A 7295-nucleotide genomic window follows, 5' to 3' on the forward strand; every position below is an offset into this window, starting at 1 on the left:
TGTTACAGCCTCATCTTTTTCAAAAACCAGCAAATTCTTTCACACTCTCTGTGGTACACCCCTTTCAGCAAAACCAAAGCAGAACAAAACCGAAGTGATTAAAGCAGAGTCTCACCCTGCAGTCTCTTAAAGTAACAGTAACTGAGTTATGCCTTGTACTGTCTCAGGCTTTTATTACTTTAAAAAAAAAGCTGCCCTAGAAAAATGCAGCACAGGAAGATCAGTTCTGAGGAGAGGTTTTCTTTTCTTACCAACATCCAAAGCTCATTTGTAATCTAAAAGAAAGAAGTTTACTCATAGCTAACTTGAGAAGGAAGGTCTGCAGGTTTTACACTCATACACAAAAAAGCAAATCTTTGCTCAGGATTTCTTTCTTTCTTTCTTTCTTTCTTTTTTTCCTTTTTTTTTTTTTTTAAAATTCTCCCCCCACTAAGATGAATTAAAGGAAGCCTTAAAATTAACAGCTTAAATGCAGCAGCTACCCACGGCAAACACACTGCTTACTCTATGGTTAAACCCCCCAAAGGATGGGTCTACCCTTGCTTCTGAGTAACACACGAGAATACCATGTAAATGCAATAGTGTGATTTCAAGCTATATTCTTCCCTCATCAGGCTGCTTGTGGTAGCTCTATTCACTAGCGGAGAGAAGTGGATGGATGGTCTGCATAAGCATTTTGAGCTAATGCACCTAAATTTTGAAGTGCCGTTTAAGTACATAAATTGGAAAATTTGTATCAAGAGAACAACTGTTGCAAATGCCAGAATCATTTTATCTTGGAAAGAGAAGAAGTGAAACAATGTCTCCACTGATTTCCTCTTTATTTTGCCCCCTTAAGAGAACAGAAACATGATTGCAGGTTGATTCACACTGTTCTGACTTTTTTACTTCAATTCTTATTTTTAGAATCTGCCTGGGATTAATGGGTGCTCATCTGAGCTGCAGAAGGGGAGTGGCATGGAGGTGAACTGGGATAGGCAGGGGAGGAAATGGGGAAAGGGAGCGGTACAGAAGTTCTGCCTGTTTGCTTCTTTGGAATATGTAAGATGCATAGAAAAATATTTTATCTCAGAAAACCCTATTGCTCCCTCCCCAATCCCCTTTATCTGCACACAAACAAACCTAATCTCTTTTCTGCCTTGTCTGGTTTCTGTTCTGTGACTAAAGAACATGGAGGATGTGACAGCAAGGACATGGGAGCAAGCTGACACTCAAATCACGAGGTGATTTACTGTAAGACCATCCCAGATGCTGTTCCCTCCTGAAGAAACTCTCTTTTCACCTAAGCTGCTACTACTAATATTGTAGAAGTGCTATTTAAATTCCTAGTTTGTTCAGTTACACTGGAGAAAAAACATACTCTCTTTCCTAAGCAGGAGTAAAAATTTGCCCGTGGCCATGTTACAAAGAAATCCCCAGCCTTCTCACCATCATTGCAGCTGGCCTCGTACAACAGTGAAGATGCTTACAGATAGAGACCCCAGACAAGGTGGCAACCACATGGTGACAAAGGCCAGCAAGCAACCAGAGTGCTGAAGTAGAGTGCTGAAGGTACTGGCTACATCAGTAAAGGTAAGACATGAAAACTCTGCCTACACTTACACACACACAAAGAAAAGTGCCACTAGTGAGACCTGCTTTCTCAAACCCAGCTGTTGCCACAGTGGCTTCAGTGTATGAGAGCTCAGGTAAGTTTGCTGGCTCTGGATGGGGTTCAGTTTCTTCACAACAGCCTGAATCCTTCTGTGCTTCAGATTTGTGACCAAAACAGTACTGGTAACACAACAATGTTTCAGCTACTGTTGAGCAGTGCTTGCACAACATCAAGACCTTTTTTTCTTACTCTGCCCCTGTGGCCAGTAAGTTGGGGGCGGGTAAGAGGTCAGGAGGGGACACAGCCAGGGCAGCTGACCAAAAGGATATCCCACACCACATAACATCGTGCTCAGCAATAAAAGCTTGGAGGTTTTTGAAAGCAGCCATTGCTCAGAGACTGGCTGAGTATCCTCCTGCTGGTGGGAGGTGGTGAGTGAATGCCTTTGCGTCACTTGTTTTCTTTTTATTTCCGTTGCTTATTAAACTGTTGTATCTCAACCCACGAGTTCTCTTGCAGTTGTTCTCTGACTCTCTTCCCCATTCTGCCAGGGGGCACTGAGCAGGTGAGTGGGCGGGGGCTTAGCTGCTGGCCAGAGTCAACCCACCACAGTGAGTAATATGTAAGTGACGGTTTTGGTCCAGAAAGTAACTGCAGAGGCACGCAGGTTAAGCCATGTTAAGCGGACAGGCAAGAAATGAGATTAATTTGTCAGGATTACAAGGATGACACATTACCACCTAGTTCAGTTTTAGCAGAGATTTTGAAATCTGAATAACAAGAGAGTGGGAGGCTGAGATGTTAGTGAAAAGTACCCTGGACAATGGGATGTGGAAGGAGACAGGTCTTAATTTGTATTCCTTCTTGCAGAAGAGTGACAGTGTTGATGCATACAGTCCAGCCGTGAGGCTGCTAAGACCAGCAATTCTCAACTCTGTTTTGCCAGCTACCCTTTAGACTGCAGGTCCCCATATTCTACAATCCTATGCTGCTGCAAACTGCATCTGTACCACCAAGGATGTCTTATAAGAAGTCTATGGTCTGTTTCTCCTTCCTTTTAACCACACAGTCCCTACTGCCAAAAAGCTGAGAAATGCCCCTAGAAACAGAGATAACCTACACAAACCTGGATAGGGCAATCTGCAGAGCAGGAGATGAGTAACAGGAGGGGAATAGACGCAGGATCCACAAGAATGGTTGGAAAAAGAGAAGATACTGTCCCCCTCCTTGGTATCTGCTGGGAACCAGTGACCTACAGCAAAGTCCCTCTGGCTCCAAAGGTGGATCAGTATTGTTTAGCTTAGAGTGGACCTTGCAGTATCACAAAGCCCAGTGAGGTTGCCTACATCCCACTGCTACCTCAGGGATCTCTAGGAGGTAGTACCAAAACTGATACACACAGACCCCAAAAGGCCTGTTGCTCTCTGTCTCTCTCTGTTTCCTTCTCCTCCTGTCTGATGAAAAGATAACAGCATTTAAGACACCAGCAGCAGAAACGGAGGAACATAAAACAACAGTGCTGGACAGATGCCTTCTCTCCTTGATGTATTGTCCTCTTTGTCTTTGTATCCATGTGCATGGTTGTAGGACTGATGAGGTTTCATTTTTGCTGGTTAATCCTGCAGCCTGCCCTGACTCTTAGGTGGCTGCTGCTTGAATTGGAACATCACAGCCTGGAGGAGAATGAGCCAACAAGAAACATGGCAGAACGTCACAGGTGCTTCAAGAGACAGGACTCGGAGTTTAAAAAAGGGGTGATGAGGAGGGGGAGAAATAATGAGGGAAGGTGCCTTCTGTTAGGCGGAGAAGACTGGGCTTAAAAAGGGATCATATGCCATCTAAGGGCCATGAAAAAGAGATTCTACTGGGTTAGTGAGCATTTTCCAGTCAGACAGCAAAAAGCTAAAGGGCCTTTCCACTTTGGTCAAAATATCTAAGTATCACTAAGCCTATGGTAGATCTACTTTTAAGCGTTATGTCTATGTCTGAGGGCAAGTAGAAGAGACAATTTGATTTCATAATAAACCTGAGGTCATTACAAATACTGTGCAAGAAATGATCTGCAAGGAATGCTCATGTGTACTGACTCTAAGCTACAGGTCCATAACCTGGTCCTTTAGTTTAAAGCTACTGCAATCTCCTTAGCACAGCTATAGGAAGTCCTACTTTAATCCTTAATGGCCCAAGCAGAAAGTGACATTGAAATAATGGACTAAATGGAAGCTGTGGATATTTAGGTTAGATGTCAGGGAAGAGAATCCTTCCTCTTCGCAAGGACAGCAAAACAACCTGGAAGAGATTGCCTAAGGCGATGTGAAGGCTACACGAGTATCTGCCAGGCATGGTACTGACTCTGACAGGAGGACTGGTGAGTCTCTTTCAGTACAGTTTTCTATTACTTTTTAATAGCCACTCACCTCAAGCCTGAGGAAATGTGATTTTTTTATTTCTCTTGGTCCCTCTTTCATTCTTTCTCAAGTTTCACAACTTAGGAGAAGAAACTGTACTTTAAATGTGGCCTGTGAATGAAGGTGTATTTGCAAAGCTCTAAAAACCCACCTGAAGATCCTGTTAGTCAGAGAGAACAAAGTGTCGATGTTTGCCTAAATGGACATATGCTCAACCTAGCATGTGGGATTATCTACAATGGTGTTCCTTGACCTGTGATCCAGGGAGCACTGGGGTCCATAAATCATCAGGTGGCCCAAAGGCCCATAGCAGACACATGACCAGGCAAATGCACATGCACTGGACATTGTGCAGCATTTGCTGGTAGTGCTTGAGCTCCCCCTCACACTGCCTGCACACACTCCCCAGTTTAACTGGTTCTCTGAGTATGAGCAGTTGAAAAGCGCTGACCCAAAGTGCCCCTGAGGACAGCTCCAACCATTCTCATCAGGAACATGAAAAGAGCAGTGCGTGAGGAAGCAGCAGACAGCAGAGGTTTCTCTGTTTCTTTGTATTTAAGACACAAAAGGGAAGTGCAGGACTGGATGGTAATCTGGAACAGACAGGCAGGGTTTCACTGGAGGTGACAGTTATGTGATGAACCTTGTGAACTACACAAATGTTGATAATTCAGGAGATCTGGAGAACCTGTCTGGATTTCTTCCCTGTTTCCTAGCCTACAGAGACAAAAATACCTGAACTGCTGAAGTTAACAGCAAGGTGAACAGCACAGGGGCAGACATTAGATCTGTGGGTTGTGTTGTAAAGAGAAAGTGACCTCTGAATAGCGAATAAATGCACACCAGGCTGGCCAGGCAAGTCTGATTAAATAAGAAACCAAAAGCACATTCAGCACAAAAACATGACATCAAGCACAATATTAACCAAAGCAAAGGTTTTGATGACCTTTTTCAGGTGCCTATATGCTAATTACAAGATTCTAAAAAACTGGATAAACCCTCTGCTTGCACAGTAGCAATGCAAAAATAATACTTCTGAAAAAAAATAGATTTAATCTACATTTAGATTATTAGAATACTAAAAGAGAAAGTTGTAACCAATTTAATAAGTTCAAAGGGAAGAGGGGAGTCGATAGGCCCTATATGTCACAAATGATGCCTATCCAAGTGACTGACAACTTAGAAGTAAGTAATCTTGGATATTTATGAATCAAGATACACCCAAGATGGGGTATTAGTTGGTATCTGTGACAGACCATTGGAGTCACTGCAGAGCACAGGGTGATAGGCTTCTTCAACACCTGTGTAAGAGAAGTATAAAAATCCCCTTGTGTTATTTATGCTGGAGACCTTAAGTCACTAGCACTAAAACATGCCTGTACTTTCCAAAAGGCTGCAAACGACAAGTTACTAACTCCTATTTTAAAGGAAAGATCAGCCTTCCTAACCCTGTGAACTAAAGCTCTTGCCAATTAGCTAAATAAGTCATATACAGTATAGGCCCTGCAGCATCAAAAGGAATGGAGAATTCAGGAGCCGTTTACAGCATAAAGACCATTACATGAAGAGCTCAGGGAACAAAGTTAAACTGCACCACACACAACTAAACCCCAAGGCAGTCACCCTACCACGCCAGGTGCAACAGGACCTGTTGACTCCCTTATACTTCGCTCTTATGATATCCCACCTGGAGTACTGTGTTCAGTTCTGGGGCCCTCAACATAAGAGGGATGAGGATCTGTTGAAGTGAGCCCAGAGAAGGGCCACGAAGTTGATAAGGGGGCTAGGGCACCTTTTCCATGAAGGCAGGCTGAGAGAGTTGGAGAAGTTCAGCCTGGACAAGAGAAGGCTCTGGGGAGGCGTTATAGCAGGCTTCCAGTATCTGAAGGGGGCCTACAGAAAAGATGGAGAGGGACTTTATACAAGGGCAGGTAGCAACAGGACAAAGCTAATGGATTAAAACAGAAAGATCTAGATTTAGATTAGACATTAGGAAGAAATTCTTTACTGTGAGGGTGGTGAGACACTGGCACAGGTTGCCCAGGGAAGTTGTGGATGCCCCCTCCCTGGAAGTGTTCAAGGCCAGGTTGGACAGGGCTTTGGGCAACCTGGTCTGATGGGAGGTGTCCTTGCCCATGGCAGGGGGGTTGGACTGGATGATCTTTAAGGTGGCTTTGAACCCAAACCATTCTGTGAGTCTGTGACTTGCTCCCTGCTTCAGCCAGGGACAGCAGCAGGCAGGAGCTGCAGTGCTGGCACAGTCACAGCTCACCCCTGGTTGTATGATGTTGCTACACCTGAACTGCCTGTGAGTCATATGTGGTTTAGCAGAGGAGCCAGACAATCCCTGCCCTAGACCTTGTCTCAGAAGGGAAGAAATGATCACAAACCAGAAGGTTACTGCTTGTTTAGACTGAAAAGGACCAATGCTTTTGGTGCACATAACGAATACTGTCTGCGATCTAATCCACACTAGGAAAATTTTATGCAATATATGAACATAGCGTCTTCATATACGCGTAAATTAAAATCACAGTGCATGCTTTCTGAGAGACCATTTCACAAAACTATAGTGAATGTCAAATCAGGCTGAAGACAGAACATACAGAAAGTTGCTGACATCTGCAGACGGTTTAAGACATTTGCTAAATGTCCATAATGCTGCAACCATGAAAAGAAGACTGGACTACATAAAAATAACACACAATGGAAATACCCAACAGCCGGGTTTACCAGCGAAGTGAAAGATCATATAAAACGTTATATACAAAACCAACACATGAAGGGGAAAAGGGGAAAAGATAATAACGAGTTAAAAGGCTAAAATAAAGATTAAATAGAGGAAACAAGAAGAAACTAGGAAAGATTAAGGCACATAGAATCAGATATATATATTTTTTCTAATCAGATTATGAAAGACAAATCCTAAACAATAAAAGTGATATAATCTTTCATAATAATAGAGCAGCAGCAGAAGTTATTCAATAAGTATTTCTGATTAGCACGCAGGTAAAAGGCCGGATGATCTGTTTATGATGATGATGAAATAACTTCCCACAACAGCAGCCCCTGGAGAGGGGACATTAAGCAGCAGATACACGATTCTAGGTGTTTCAGATTAGTTGCTAGAAGCAAACTTGTCTCAGGAGCTTTACAGAGCTATTCTTGGAGCTGCTACTGCTGCATCTAAAGCAGTTCTGGGCCCCTAGGGAAGGACCAGGGGCAGAAGGAAGGCTGATGCTGGGCCACTGTTTAAAGAGGGTAGAAAGTAATTACAGGCCACTTGGCTGCGT

This window comes from Mesitornis unicolor, unplaced genomic scaffold, assembly GCF_000695765.1.
Source record: "Mesitornis unicolor isolate BGI_N332 unplaced genomic scaffold, ASM69576v1 scaffold22348, whole genome shotgun sequence".
NCBI classification, from domain to species: domain Eukaryota; kingdom Metazoa; phylum Chordata; class Aves; order Mesitornithiformes; family Mesitornithidae; genus Mesitornis; species Mesitornis unicolor.